General features: G+C 45.0%; 1 protein-coding gene across 1 annotated transcript in view; it reads left to right on the top strand.

Moving 5' to 3' along the window:
• The first annotated feature begins 15,106 nt into the window (after positions 1–15,106).
• LOC121289047 (lysine-specific demethylase 4A-like) overlaps positions 15,107–15,578 on the top strand; it is an 85,658-nt gene continuing 85,186 nt past the window's right edge. Inside the window, exon 1 of the mRNA XM_041207980.1 lies at positions 15,107–15,294. The gene's annotated coding sequence lies outside the window, so the exon portion shown is untranslated. The remainder of the gene's footprint in view (positions 15,295–15,578) is intronic.

Here is a 15,578-nt window from a genome sequence, read left to right as displayed (position 1 = left end):
CTGGGTAATGCTTGCAGACAGACCGAATGTGTTCTGCAAAGCAGTCACCCAGTCTGCATTTGGTCTGTCCAATGTAGAGGAAACCGCATTGGGAGCAACGAATGCAGTAGACTAAGTTGAGGGAAGTGCAAGGGAAAAGCTGCTTCACTTGAAATGAGTGTTTGGGCCCTTGGATGGTGAGAGGGGAAGTGAAAGGGCAGGTGTTGCATCTTCTGCAGTTGCAATGGGAAGGTGCCATGGGAGGGGGTTGAGGTGTAGGGAGTGATGGAGGAGTGGACCAGGGTGTCACGGAGGGAATGATCCCTACGGAATACCGCCGGGGGGGGTGAAGGAAAGATGTGTTTGGTGGTGGCATCATGCTGGAGTTGGCGGAAATAGCGGAGGATGATCCTTTGAATGCAGAGGCTGGTGGGGTGATAGGTGAGGACAAGGGGGCCCCTTTCATGTTTCTGGGAGGGAGAAGAAGGTGTGAGGGCGGATGCGCGGGAGATGGGCCAGACATGGTTGAGGGCCCTGTCAACCACCGTGGGTGGAAAACCTCGGTTAAGGAAGGAAGAGGACATGTCAGAGGAACTGTTTTTGAAAGTGGCATCATCAGAATAGATACGACGGAGGCGAAGGAACTGAGAGAATGGGATGGAGTCCTTACAGGAAGCGGGGTGTGAGGATTTGTAGTCGAGGTAGCTGTCGGAGTCAATAGGCTTGTAATGGATATTAGTGGACAGTCTGTCACCAGAAATTGAGACAGAGAGGTCAAGGAAGGGAAGGGAAGTGTCAGAGATGGACCATGTGAAAATGATGGAGGGGTGGAAATTGGAAGCAAAATTAATAAATTTTTCCAGGTCCAGACGAGAGCATGAAGCAGCACCGTAGCACTTAAGAGTGACTGGGAGTTGTGTTATTCGATTCCATTACCTTATCCATTGGGTGTTTATATACTGCTTAGAAAATATAATCCAGGACGATGTGTTCGTTTTATTTCTCTTTTATTATTCATAAACGTGTTCAACTATTAACAGCAATGATTTGTTGATGTTCATAAGAGGTTTGTCAGCTGGTGCTGTTGCCTTGAATCCTGGGATAAAAATCTAAAAAGAAAGTGGGCAGACTGGTTGCAAACAAAATATACTTGCAAAACGTGCATGATTAGAATTTTTTGATGCAACCTGTTCCCTGGTGAAAGGCGAAGGCTTTGTTCAAATTCAGCAGTCAAACGTGTAACAAGAAGAGCAGGAAACACAACTTTTTTTTAGTAAGGGGAAAAACTGGCAGAGATTCTGCAGTGTTATGGGACACCAGAAAGGCAGACTTGTGCAGTGTCACCTACCAGCATTATCACATTGACATATGCACATGAATACTAAATGTGCTTTGCCCAGAACCACTCCAGCTAGGCTTTACCCCCATTGGGTAGAATTTAATAAGGCCCCAGTCGAGCAGGGAGTGATGAAGTGGGGGGCTGCTTTAGAATCACGTCAGGGTGCACTGGAGCAAAATCCCAGACGTGATGTCCAGTCTGAATTACGCCAGTGCAGGAAACCAACAAGGCAGCATTGCCACTTATGCTCAGTGACTGGGTGTTTAATGCCCATTTTCATGATTGTGAATGCAATTTAATGTTATCTTAAACAAACGGCACATGCGGATCATGGGCCATCAGATCCCTGATTTTTTTTAAAGTTGGCAGCACCCAGGAGAGGCCTCGGGTGGTCCAAGTGGACGCCAACCATTTCAGAGCAGTCTTCATTCTCATTTGGAACTTTTGAGGAAAGAGGAGAGGAGGCTTCTGAAGGGTAAGAGCCTGTAGGTCCTCTTTGAGGAACAAGAGCTTGTGGGTCTTCCTTGAGGAGGTAAGGGGCTTCTGATTGTGGTTGTTGTCTCTCAGTGGGGCAAGCATTGACACAGTTCCAAGGGTCCAGGTGGATAGGGAAGGCCTGGAACCCAGGGTAACTTTCCTTGTGTTGAACATCTGCGCATCCAGCTCCTTCCAGGGATCCACCGGGGACCTGTGCAGTGTCTCCCAGGCAGTAGCTCATCGCTGCATTAAGGAGGTCACTTGTGCCTTGTTCAAGAGGGCTGGCAAGTTTGTGCATTACCAGATTGATCCTGATAGCCAGGCAAAGATCAATCTATCATCTCCAGAGCCATTGTAGGATTTCCTCAAGAGCAAGTTGTAATAGATTGCAATAAGGTGGCCATCAAGGCTCCCTCAAACCAGCCAGCGACCTTCATAAACAGGAAGGGGTTCCACTCAATCAATGTTCAACTGGTCTGTGACCACTGAAAGCGCAATCTGCAGATGGGTGCAGGAGTCCCTGGGAGCATCTATGGTACACTTCCAGGTGCCACAGCTGTTCCAGCACCCACTATGTGTCTTCAGAGGTGGATCCTTGGGGACAAGGGGCACCAACTCTGGACATGACTGCTGACGCCGGTGAAGAATCTCACACTGCAGCCGAGGAACGTTATAATGCCAGCCATGGGTCAAGCCAAGCTACAAGCGAGCAGGCCTTTGGCCTTCTAAATATGAGATTCCGTTGCCTGGACTGATCCAGTGGTGTGTTGCAGTATGCCCCAATGAGCGTTTCCTGTGTCATGTGCTGTGTTCTGCACAGGGAGAGGCCTTGCATTGGAGGATTTTGATGAGGTCAATCCTAATCTGATGAGGAGGGGCAGAGCAGACAGATCAGGATGATCAACCCCTTGCACAGAAAGCAAGAACCACTGAGATGCACAAGGGAGGCTAATGAGATTCCAATTCGAACAACTTTCATCAACCATAATACCCTTGAAGTGCCTGCCCAATTAAAACTCACCTTGGCATGACATCACCTTCCACTCATTATTCATTACCATCTTGCACCCAGCCTCTCCATGCACTTTGACCCATCTGAGGAGATGAACGGACTCCAAGTTTCCCCATACAGGCAGACAGATAAGGATGAAAATGTAAACTTTCCATCTGACGAGGCAAGAATAACAAGCAATTATCAGTACTGCTGACCATGGCATTATTGCATTGTTCACTAATGTCCTTGAGAGTTGGAGCAGCAGGAAAGAGCGAGACCAGGAGCAGGGATATAAAGCAGCATAGAGAAGGCGAGAATTCAGTCAGAGCAGCTGGAAAGAGCAGCAGCGGGAAACAAAGCAGCTATTCCACCAGGAGCCAGTCAGTGTTGTACAAATGGTTAACAGTTGAGATATAGTGTATGACACAGATAATGATGTATCACTGACATCAGTCAGTCATGTGTTAGACAAGAGAGAGATAGAAGTTGGAACATTGTGCCTAGGAACTATGTGTCAACTTTGTAACCTGTTTAGATGTCGTAAACAAGTGTTAGGCAGATACCAGATTATGTCTACTTACTAAGTACCACACCTGGAGTCCAAGATCGAAGGACCATCTCAGAACATCCTGCATTTGGGAAAAATAAACAAGGAAGCATGTAGGTGATTGGTTGGGGTCGGAGAGGAACCTGGACCTGCAAGGGAGCAACTAAAATCAGGAGCCTTCAGGACCTGACTGTGCTCAAAAAAAAAAAATCAAATGGGTACATCACAGGAAGATTGTAAGTTGATTAGTTAGTCCTGTTAGGGAGTGTCTGTGAATAGCTGAAAATTTGAAAAACATTAAAAAAGTTAAATAACCCTAAAGTAGCAACCTTATAATTAATTAAGAGATGCAAGTAGAAGGGAAGTAAGAAGCTGGGTTTTTTTTTAATGGCAAGGATTATGGTATTACTAATGTTTAAAGTAGTAAGTGGTGGAGAGGAGAGGCATTAATTAAAAAATAATTACAAAAATAAATAATCAGTTAATTGGAAAGCAGCATAAAAAGCAGCCGGTGGAAATGGTTCACAGGCAGGGTTTGAAATGTCAGGAATAAAAAGTGACAGCACAGGGAAAGAAGCTGATTGGTGAATAGCTGGTGAGTAATTCTACTTTGTAGTCTCCAGTTTTTATTAAATAGTCTGTAAAATTAAAGCATGGCAGGGCACTCAGCCACATGGACTGCACATCCTGCAACATGTGGGAAGTTCTGGATACATCCTGTGGTCTAGACAACCATGTGCAAGAAATGTCACCAGCTGCAGAAACTTGAACTCCAAGTTTCAGAACTTGAGCGGTGGCTGGATTCACTGTGGCACATCCACAAGATTAACAACTATGTGGATAGCACACTTAGGGAGATAGTCACACCAAAGGTTAACAGAATGCAGACAGAGGGGGAATAGGTGACCACCAGGCAATCTAGGAGGATCAGACAGGTGGTGCGGGAGTCTCGAGTTCATCTTATTCACTAACCAGTTTTTCATTTTGGACTGGTAAGGGCGATGGTTCCTCAGAGGAGTGCAGCCATAATCAAGTCCATGGCACCACAGGTGGCTCAGCTGCACAGGAGAGCAGGAAGAAAAGTCGAAGAGCAATTTAGTAGAGGATTCAATAGGGGAACAGACAAGCGTTTCTCCAGCTGTGGACTTGACTCCAGGATAGTACGTTGCCTCCTTGGTGCCAGGGTCAAGGATGTCACTGAGCAGCTGCTGGGCATCCTTATGGGGGAGAGTTAACAGCTAGAGGTCGTGATCCAAGTTGGTACCAACAGAGGTAGAAAGAGTGATGAGGTCCTGAAAGCAATTTTTAGAGAGCTGGGAATGAGATTAAAAAGCAGAACTTCAAAGGCAGTAATCTCAGGATTACTTCTAGTACCATGTGCTGGTGAGTACAGAAATAGAAGGATGGAGCTTTATATATGCTGTAGAGATGGCGCAGGAGGGAGGGCTATAGATTTCTAAGGCTTTGGGATCAGTTTTGGGGCAGTTGGGTCCTGTACAAAGGAGGGCGAGTTACACCTTAGCAAGACTAGGACCAAAATCCTCACACGGAAATTTGCTAGTGCTGTTGGGGAGGGTTTAAACTGGTTTGACAGAGCAGTGAGGGACCTGAGGCAGAATTCAGATAGGAGAGAAACAAAGCTGGTTATAGTATGAAGAAAAGTAGTAAGTGAATTGGAAGGCAGCAGAAACAAAAGGCCAGCATCAAATAGGGTCCAATTACAGAAAATTGTTAAAAAGGCAAAATTAGAGGCATTTTATCTGAATGTAAGCTGCATTCACAACAAGATAGATGAATTGACGGCTCATATAGAAGTAAAGAGTATGATCTAATTGCCATTATGGAGATGTGGCTGCAGGGTGACCAAGACTGGGAACTGAATATTCAAGGTTATTCAACATTTAGGAAGGATAGGCAAAAAGGGAAAGGAGGTGGGGTAGCATTGCTAATCAAGGATGAGATCAGTACATTAGTGAGAGGGGATCTTGGATCAGAAGATCAAGATGTATTATCAGTTTGGGTGAAGCTAAGAAACAGAAAAAGCAGCAGCAAATATTGGCCACCAAACAGTAGTGGTGATATAGGACATGGTGTAAGTCAGGAAAGTAGAGATGCATAAAACAAGGGTAATACAGTAATCATCAGGGACTTCAATCTAAATATAGACTGGATAAATCTAATTAGCACTAAAGCTGTGGGTGGCAAGTTCCTGAAACGTATATGAGAAGAGTTTCTGGAACAGAATGCTAAGGAATCAAATAGTGAACTGGCCATTTTAGATCTGTTAATGTGCAATGAGAAAGGGATGATTAATAATCTCATTGGAAAGGAGCCAATGATGGAATTTTACATTAAGTTTGAAAGTGATATAGTTCAATCCAAAGTTAGGGTCCTAAATCTAAACAAAGGAAACTGTAAAAGTATGAGGGGCAATTTGGCTGTGATGGATTGGGAAAGTACATTAAATGCTTGTCATTAAATGTTATGATGGTAGACAGGTAAAGAACTAATACATGGTTTTCAACAAATTTAAATTCCTTTGAGGCACAAGAGCCAAAGGAAAAAGTGATCCAACCATGGCTAACAAGAGAAGTTAAAGATTGTATTAGATCAAAGGAAGAGGCTTATAAAGTTGTTGTAAAAAGTAATAAGCCTGAGGATTGGGAGCTTTTTAGAATTCTGCAAAGGAGGATCAAGAGTCTGATGAAGAAAGGGAACTATGCAAGTAAACTAGCGCAAAACATAAAAAATGGACTGTAAAAGCTTCTATAGATATGTAAAAAGGAAAAGATTTGCAAGGACAAATGTGGGCTCATTACAGGCATATACGAGAGAACTTATAATGGAGAATAAGAAAATTATAGAAACAAAACAAAAACTTTGTCTTGAGAAAAATACAAAAAATTCCCAGAAATATTAGAGAGCCAAGGGACTAGTGAGAATGACAAACCAAAAGAAATTAGTATTAGTTAAAAAGGTACAACTGGAGAAGTTAATAGGGCTGAAAGTTAGGAAATCCCCTGGACCTGATGATCTACATCCCAGAGAGTTGAAAAAGTGGTTGATAGTGGGTGCATTGGTGGTCATCTTCCGAATTTCTATACATCCTGGAATGGTTCCTGCAGATTGGAAGGTAGCCAATGTAACTCCACCATTTAAGAAAGAAGGAAGAGAGAAAACTGGGAACTACAGACCAGTTAGCCTTCACATTAGTGGGAAAATTGCTAGAATCTTTTTTTCATTCCTTCACGTGGTGGGGGGGGGGGGGGTCACTGGCCAGGCCAGCATTTATTACCTATCCCTAATTGCCCTTGAGATGGTGGTGGTGAGCTCTCTTCTTGAACCACTGCGGTCCATGTGGTGTAAGTACACCCACAGTGCTGTTAGGGAGGGAGTTCCAGGATTTTGATCCAGTCACAGTGAAGAAACGGTGATATATTTCCAAGTCAGGATGGTGAGTGGCTTGGAGGGGAACTTCCAGGTGCTGGTGTTCCCATGTGTCATCTGCCCTTGTCTTTCTAGATGGTCATGGGTATGGAAGGTGCTATCTAAGGATGCTTTGTGAATTCCTGCAGTTCATCTTGTAGATGGTGCACACTACTGCCAGTTTGTCAGTGGTGGAGAGAGTGAATGTTTGTATATGAGGTACCAATCAAGTGGGCTGCATTGTCCTGGATGGTGTCAAGCTTCTCAAGTGTTGTTGGAGCTGCACTCATCCAGACAAGTGAAGAGTATTCCAACGCACTCCTGACTTGTGCCTTGCAGATGATGGACAGGCTTTGGGGAGACAGGATGTGAGTTACTTGCTGCAGGATTCCTAGCTTCTGACCTGCTCTTGTAGCCACAGTATTTATATGGCTAGTCTAGTTCAGTTTCTGGTCAATGGTAACCCCCAGGATGTTGTTAGTGGGGGATTCAGCAATGGTAATGCCATTGAATGTCAAGGGGAGATAATTGGATCTCTCTTGTTGGAGATGGTCATTGCCTGGCAGTTAAGTGGTGAATGTTGCTTGCCAGTTATGCCTGAGTGTTGTCCAATTCTTGCTGCATATGATCACGGACCGCTTCAGTAACTGAGGAGTTACGAATGGTGCTGAACATTGTGTAATCATTAGCGAACATCCCACTTTTGACCTGATGGAGGGAAGGTCATTGATGAAGCAGCTGGAGATGGTTCGGCCTAAGTCCTGAGGAAGTCCTGGGACAGAAGTGATTGACCTCCAATATTCACAATCATCATTCTTTGTGCTAGATATGACTCCAACCAATGGAGAGTTTTCCCCCTGATTCCCATTGACTCCTGTTTTGCCAGGGCTCCTTGCTGCCACACTTGGTCAAATGCTGCTTTGACGTCAAGGGCAGTCACACTCACCTCAAACCCGAGTGGCCCCTGCCAGAACCCAAACTGAGCCTCAGTGGGCAGGTTATTGTTGAGTAAGATAAAGGCAAAATACTGCAGATGCTGGAAATCTGAAACAAAACAAAAATGCTGGAAAAACTCAGCAGGTCCAACAGCATCTGTGGAGAGTCCGTATGATTCTTCTTCAAAGCCCTATTGGAGTGATCGTGGGTTTGGAAGGTGCTGTCTAAGGACTCGGTGAGTTTCTGCAGTTCATCTTGTAGATGGTAGACACTGCTGCCACTGTTTGTCAGTGGTGGAGAGAGTGAATGTTTGTATATGGGATACTAAATGAAGAGTCATATGGACTTGAAACATTAACTCTGTCTTTCTCTCCACAGATGCTGTCAGACCTCCTGAGTTTCTCCAACATTTTGTTTTTGTATTGTTGAGGAAGTGCTGCTTGATAGCACTGTTGACAACATTTTACTGATGATCGAGAGTAGAAATTAGGCCATTCAGCCCATCGAGTCTGCTCCGCCATTCAATCATGGCTGATAAGTTTCTCAACCTCATTCTCCTGCCTTCTCCCCGTAACCTTTGATCCCCTTACCAATCAAGACCAATCGATCTCGGTCTTAAATACACTCAATGACCTGGCCTCCACAGCCTTCTGTGGCAATGAATTCCATAGATTCACCACTCTCTTGCTAAAGAAGTTTCTCCTCATCTCTGTTCTAAAAGGTCTTCCCTTTACTCTGAGGCTGTGCCCTCGGATCCTAGTCTCTCCTACTAATGGAAACATCTTCCCCATGTCCACTCTATCCAGGCCTTCCAGTATTCTGTAAGTTTCAATCTGATCCCCCCATATCCTTCTAAACTCCATCAAACTTTCCTCATATGTTAAACCTTTCATTCCGGGGATAGTTCTTGTGAACCTCCTCTGGACCCTCTCCAGGGTCAGAACATCCTTCCTGAGATAAGGGGCCCAAAATTGCTCACAATATTCTAAATGTGGTCTGACCAGAGCCTTATAAAGCCTCAGCAGCACATCCCTGCAGTTATATTCTAGTCCTCTCAAAATAAATGCCAACATTGCATTTGCCTTCCTAACTACCGACTCAACCTGCAAGTTAACCTTAAGAGAATCCCGGACTGGGACTCCCAAGTCCCTTTGTACTCCAGATTTCTGAATTCTCTACCCATTTAGAAAATAGTCTACACCTCTATTCTTCCTACCAAAGTGCATGACCTCACACTTCCCCACATTGTATTCCATCTGCCACTTTTTTGCCCATTCTCCTAACCTATCCAAATCCTTCTGCAGCCTCCTCAATACAACCTGTCCCTCCACCTATCTTTCTACCATCTGCAAACTTAGCCAGGATGCCCTCAGTTCCTTCATCTAGATCAATAACGTATAAAGTGAATAGTTTTGTCCCCAACACTGACCCCTGCAGAACTCCACTAGTCACCGGCCGCCATCCTGAGAAGGACCCCCTTATTCCCACTCTCTGCCTCCTGCCAGTCAGCCAATCTTCTATCCATGCTAGCACCTTGCCTCTAATACCATGGGCTCTTATCTTATTGAGCAGCCTCCTGTGCGGCACCTTGTCAAAGGCCTTCTGGAAGTCCATGTAGATAATATCCATTGACTCTCCTTTGTCTAACCTACTCGTTACCTCCTCAAAGAATTCTAACAGATTTGTCAGGCATGACCTCCCCTTGATGAAACCATGCTGACTTTGCCCTATTACCATGCACTTTGAAGTATTCTGAAATCTCATCCTTAATAATGGACTCTAAAATCTTACCAACAACCGAGGTCAGGCTAATCGGCCTGTAATTTCCCGTCTTTTGCCTCACTCCCTTCTTAAACAGGGGGGTTACATTAGCGATTTTCCTCTGTTCTTCTCCAGATTGGCTGGCAGCTCAAGATTTAGGCCACCAGGTGCTCATGGTCAGTGTCCTTAGTTTTGCAGAGAGGATGATAGACACAGTTGACTTGGAACTGAAGGCTAGCCTCAGCTCAGCATGTCTTGCCTTTCACATGGCCTCCACTGGCACTACTACTTTTGATATGAGCAAGGCACTTCAATTAAATGTATGATTTTTTTCTCCAAATTCATGTATTAAAATGGTCAGAGCAATTAAAATAGAATATTACTTGTTAGATATTTGTTGATATTACATTTGAATGGAGACAGATGAATGTCAGTTATTTAGTATATGCAGCTCATTCACTGCAAGTGGATATATTGACAGTAAATACTATCCGCAGATACATTTGCGTATTTGGGGCTACAAGAAGTGACATCTGTAGCCAACACAAAGGAGGTCCAACAAAATCTGTGTCATTACACTTAATGCCTGAAACAACAGTTTAAGATATTTGACACCATCAGCACCGCGTGAACAAACAAATTGCAGAATCCATTGTCTGGAGCTATTAAGCTGGGTGACTATCTACATTGATATATCATGCAGTACTCCAAAAAGACATTTTGCATGCAGACAAATTAATCTCAGTAGCATGAACCTGTTATATCATTTTCTAAAAAAAATAGCAAACTTCAAATGTTCAAAATCTGAAATGAAAAGTACCAAACATGAAAATATGCAACAGATCTATCAGATTCCATGATCCTTAAATTCTCTAACCTTTCACTCCTTCACCAATTTCCCCTTCTTCCTTGGAGGTGTTCTTTTCTATTCATTCATGTGATGAGCACTGCTGGCAAGACCAGCATTTATTATACATCCCTCATTGCCCATGAGAAGGGCAGCTTTTCACCAGCAAAGTCTCTAACACAATTAGTTATCCTTGGCTTCCTCCTCTGGTGTCCTCACATCAATGAATTTCAAGAAAAGCAGAGTTCCACTTACACCACCTTTGCCCTTCTGTTTGCAGACTGATGCTCTTTGACCTTTTCTTCTGACTTCTCTTCCCACTTCCACCTTTCCATTGTAACTGCAACCCCATAACCAAAGTACTGATGGTTTGAGTTTCTTACTCCCTTTGTCCACTAAACAAAGCATCTGAATTTCTAACTATCCATTCTTTTAGTTTCAACCCTAAATTTACCACCATTGTCACCGAACAAGGTTCATTCCACTGTTGTATGGTACTCAGGCTATTGTGGCTGGCAGGCTGGGCAGCAGTGAATGACTGCTCTGCCCTTCCTATTTCTTGATGATAACTCCATTAACAAACACCACCACAAAGCACCAAATTGTCACTAATCTTTCTTCTGGCAAAGGCTTTATCCCTTTATTTCAGTCTCTGTATCCCTTATATTTGCAGTAGTAGCTTCCATTTCCAAAGTTTTTAAAACATTTTTCTTCAATGAGCCACACATTAACAGTGATCTTGCTTCAAATCTCATTCCCTAATCCAGCACTGCCTATTTCTACCTCCATGAACCACAGACAGCAGACCCACTGGGCAGAATTTTAACTGCCAAAGGCAGTGGCAGAGCTGGTGTGGTCACCGTTGGGTGTGGGCTGGGGATTAAGGTCCAGAAAAGTAGCACCAGCTTACAAAACCAATGTGATCCCAGCAAAGTGTGCAGGTGAGCAAGGAACCCACATGGAGCTGTTGGGTAGGTAATTAACATATGGAAATAGGCAATCAATGGACTTAACTCAGCATTTTGGCTTTAACAGCCATCGCCTAGGTTTCCTGAGCTCAGAGAACTCACCAGGTGAGGTGGGAGCGCAGCAGGGCCTTATTAAACAATGAAACTGACAGGCTAGAAAGGGTTAGTGTAATGGCAAGGCTTATGGCCAGCTTCAGTGGAACGTTTGTGCTCAGAGGAATTATTTGGAAATCCTGATTTCACTGCCATTTCTAACTTTTCAAAAATACTTTCATGCACTGTGGACTTACTCACCATGATCTCAAGTTCCCTCCCGTCAGTCTTCACTGCAGCATGGGAGCAACTTACAACAGTAGCCTGGACCTCAGAACAGCAACAGGAGCCACACCACCAACAGCAGCAGCTGCTGCCTTCTCTGCAGCCCAAGCAGAAGGGATTGGACAGAGGGGTCCAGCTTTAAAGAGATGATATCCCCACCACAGGGTATACAGACAGACGGTAAGCTTCCTCAACACGGAAAGAGCAACGTGCCTCAGAAGGCTCAAGCTTTCACTGCAAATCGTTGCTGAGATCTGCAGTCTCCTGTAAGACTTCTTCCAAAAGGCCAAATGGGCACACACTGACATTGGCTGTAAAGGTCACCATTGGGGCAGAAGGCAGCTTGTGTGGTTGTCTAGGTTGGGGGGGTGGGGATGGGATGAGGCAAAAATACCCTTTCTTCAACTTTCATCTCATGACCCACCTGCAAGAACTGGGGAGAGTGCTTGTTTACATTTCAGTGAGGCACTGAGCTGCCAAGGGGAGGCTTCCCTGCATCAGGTGTAAAGTGGTAGAAAGACAGTGTCCGGGCCATTGCTGAACTGCCATGACTAATTCTCCATTCAGGTTATACTCTTTCCCTGGATATCAGCACAAATGCCCAAGTCATCTTGGCACTCATGCTAGAAATGGGACTCCAAGGGTGCACACTGCATCTGCAAGTGCTGACAGAAGCACATACATCTTCCATTGCTGCTCCACAAGATCCCTGAGACTTAGCATCTGATCAGAGCTTGGAGTCTCCTGCAGCCTGTGACAGGGACACTCCACTGTCCCTTTCTCCAAGCACCTGCTCCGTACAATGTGCTTCTCATATTACAACCTATCTCTCATGCAGTACCCACTGAGGCATGTCTGTCTGAGTTTGTGGAAGGGGCATGAGTCACATGATGGTACACTATCAGAATGCTCGACCTCTGAAGATTTCTCAGCCTCCACTGCAGCAGTTCTGCTGTCACCCTTGAGGGACCTGTAGGAGATCAAACAAGAGTTTGTGCTGACATGGGGAGGGGGGTCAAAACTCAGTGGATATCATGGCATTTCATGGTGACATTGGTTCAACATGAATGGCTATTAAGCACCAAGAGGGAATATGATACCTAATGCTGTCACCAGGTCTATGGCTCACCCCCATCTCTTCGTCACTAATACCTAGTATGTGTCACGCTGCCCATTTCCAAACTGAATTTCTCCAATGTGGTCAGGGTGGTTATGGCTACTGGTTTCCTGCCTTTCCCTGGAGTTGTAGGCTTCCTGCAATTAGAGATAAGTTAGGTGTGAGAAGTGGAATGAGAGTTGAAGATAGAATGAGAACATGGAGGGCATCTGAGGAATGAGTGCAAGATGGCAATAGGATGAGTGCCTGTGAGTGTTGGCTGTTCAGATGAAGATTTGAAGATGTGCCCAGGGAGAAAGAAATGTGTAGAGCTGCAAGGTGTGTTAGTCAGACAAGTTTCTTTCCTTAATTCATTCATGGGATGTGGGTGTCATTGGCCTGGCCAGCCTTTATTGGCCATCCCCAATTGCTCTTGTTCACAGGGCATTAAGGGTCAACCACATTGCTGTGGGTTTGGAGTCACATGTAAGCCAGACCAGGTGAGGACAGCAGGTTTCCTACCCTGATGTCCATTTGTGAACCAGGTGGGTTTTTATGACAATTGGCAATGGTTTCACAGTCATCATTAGACTTCTAATTCTAGATTTTTATTGGATTCAGATTCCACCATCTGCCTTGGTGAGATTCAAACCAGGGTCCCCAGAGCATTACTTCTGGGTTTCCAGATTAACAGTCTAGTGACAATACCACTACAGAGGAATGCTGTGCAGGAGTGCGCTAGGGTAGTCAGAGGGTGATCAATGCCACTGGAAAATGGTGTGCCATTCCCCTTTCCTGACCAAATGAGGTCATTAAACTTCTTGGACACTGAATCCAGGTCCTGGGCACCTGCCACTCAGTCTCCATAACTTCCAGCCACATTTGTTTACTTTGAGCAGCTGGCCTCTGTCCTGTCCTGAGGAAAAAGCACCTTTCTGGTCCTCTCTGCCTTCAGCATGACCTCCAGGAAAAATTCAGTGAGATGGAAGGGTGGGGTGGGTGTTGGTGGTAAGCAGTCTTCCATTTCCTTGCCTCCCCAAGCCTTCAGAATCTGTTCAGTGATTCTGATCCCAGCCAGAGTCCCTTTAAATAGAGATCCTTCATTTGCAGGATTCAGATCATGTCAAAGGGAATAAAAATTACACATGATCCTGCTTTTGAAAGTCTTTGCAGGTGTGATGGACCAAATGGCCTCCTTCTGTGCTGTATACTATAATAAATAAATGCAAGTTGTTGTTATTGTATGGTCACAGCTTCATTCCACCCTATGTCTTCAATCCTCTCCAGACTTACACAGGATGACTAACGAGAAGCCACTAATACAAGACAGTATCTTCAAGAGTTACTGGTTGAGGGAATGAAATATCTAATTCAACTTGTTTTCTGTGTCCCTATCGCCTTGAGTGCTACAGACAAGGAAAAGAACGAATACAAGCCCTAAACAAAAACAGAATTACCTGGAAAAACCCAGCAGGTCTGGCAGCATCGGCGGAGAAGAAAAGAGTTGACATTGAGTCCTCATGACCCTTCGACAGAACTTGAGTTCGAGTCCAAGAACTTGAATACAAGCCCTTATTGATGCTTCACTGAAGTAAGTGTACCCAGGCACAAAAAGGGACATGAAGCTATCCAGTACTGAATAGTAGTCAGACCGGCTAAAAGACAAGACTGTCCGGTGCAAAACCGAATGTCTGGCCACCTGAGTCTTATGTACCATCCTATACTACAGTTCAGATTCTGGTTCTCCCCTCATTGCCCACACCAATTGAATTCAAAGCCTTCTGCCTCTCAATGCTCTGGAGTTTTCCCCCTAACCCTTTCAGTGTTCTCTCCAGCTGAAAAAAATCTTCTTCCATTCCATCTTCTCCGTCAAGCTTTAGGTCCCATCCCCCATGTAGGGCTGGGGAGGGGGTCTGTCACTTGACCCCTTTTCTATGGTAAAGGTACTATATAAATGCAAGTTGGCAATGGAGAGAGATTTATGGTGGGAAAGAGACACAGAATGGTCGAAACGGATGAATGTTAGTACTAGAGTTTTTATGTCCCTTTCAGGCAAGCATAGAAAGTGGTTTGTAAATAGTAGAGTCTGCTTTGCAGCTGCCAGCTCCACCCAACCAGTGCAGCTGACAGCAGTTTCGCCTCAGCTCTGCCTGCATCAGCCCCCGGGACTGGGATGTGCAGATCCGCACGCGGCCAATGGAAGCCGCAATCCGCAAGTCGATTGGATAAAAAGCGACCACACGCCACTGCTGATTGGCCCATAACCCGGTCCCACCCCTCGTTTGTCTACGGGGTGGACCAAATGCCGCCGCTGATTTGCTAACCGCTCACCTGATTGGTCGAGAACGACAGGGATCAAATTCCCATTGGTCGGTTGGCGAACAGCGGAAGCTCATTGGTTGAAAATGAGGCTGTGCTAGTTGCTGCTTGTGGCGCTCCGTCGATTTTTAAGGATTGTGAAAGGCGAATGGCTGCTGACTGACTTCGGACTTGAGAACCACCAGAAAAAGACAGGTTTCAGATAAATTTTTCGTGGTAATAACGGAGTAATTCCTCATTGGTTACGACTGAAGAAATTAAATTATTGATTGGCTGAGAACCCAATGGTGAGTGGTGCTAATGGACGATGCTGATTGGTCAGCGGTGGTGGAGGTGGAGGGGGAGTGGGAGGAAGGGGGAGTCTCAGGCTCTAATTACATAAACTGTATTTACAATTAGCAGCAATTATAGGCTGCTTATCGGACGATCAGTGCTGGGTGAGCGTATATTTCCTGCAACTAAATGTTCGGAAGACTGAAGCCATTGTTTTCAGTCCCTTCCCCAAACTCAATTCCCGAGCCACTGACTCCATCCATCTTCCTCAACATGGATGAGCTTCTGGTTCATGTCT

The sequence above is a fragment of the Carcharodon carcharias genome, chromosome 16 (genome assembly GCF_017639515.1).
Source record: "Carcharodon carcharias isolate sCarCar2 chromosome 16, sCarCar2.pri, whole genome shotgun sequence".
NCBI lineage: Eukaryota > Metazoa > Chordata > Chondrichthyes > Lamniformes > Lamnidae > Carcharodon > Carcharodon carcharias.
The sequence above is the reverse complement of the archived record's forward strand: the minus strand, read 5'-3'. Positions and strand labels throughout refer to the sequence as shown.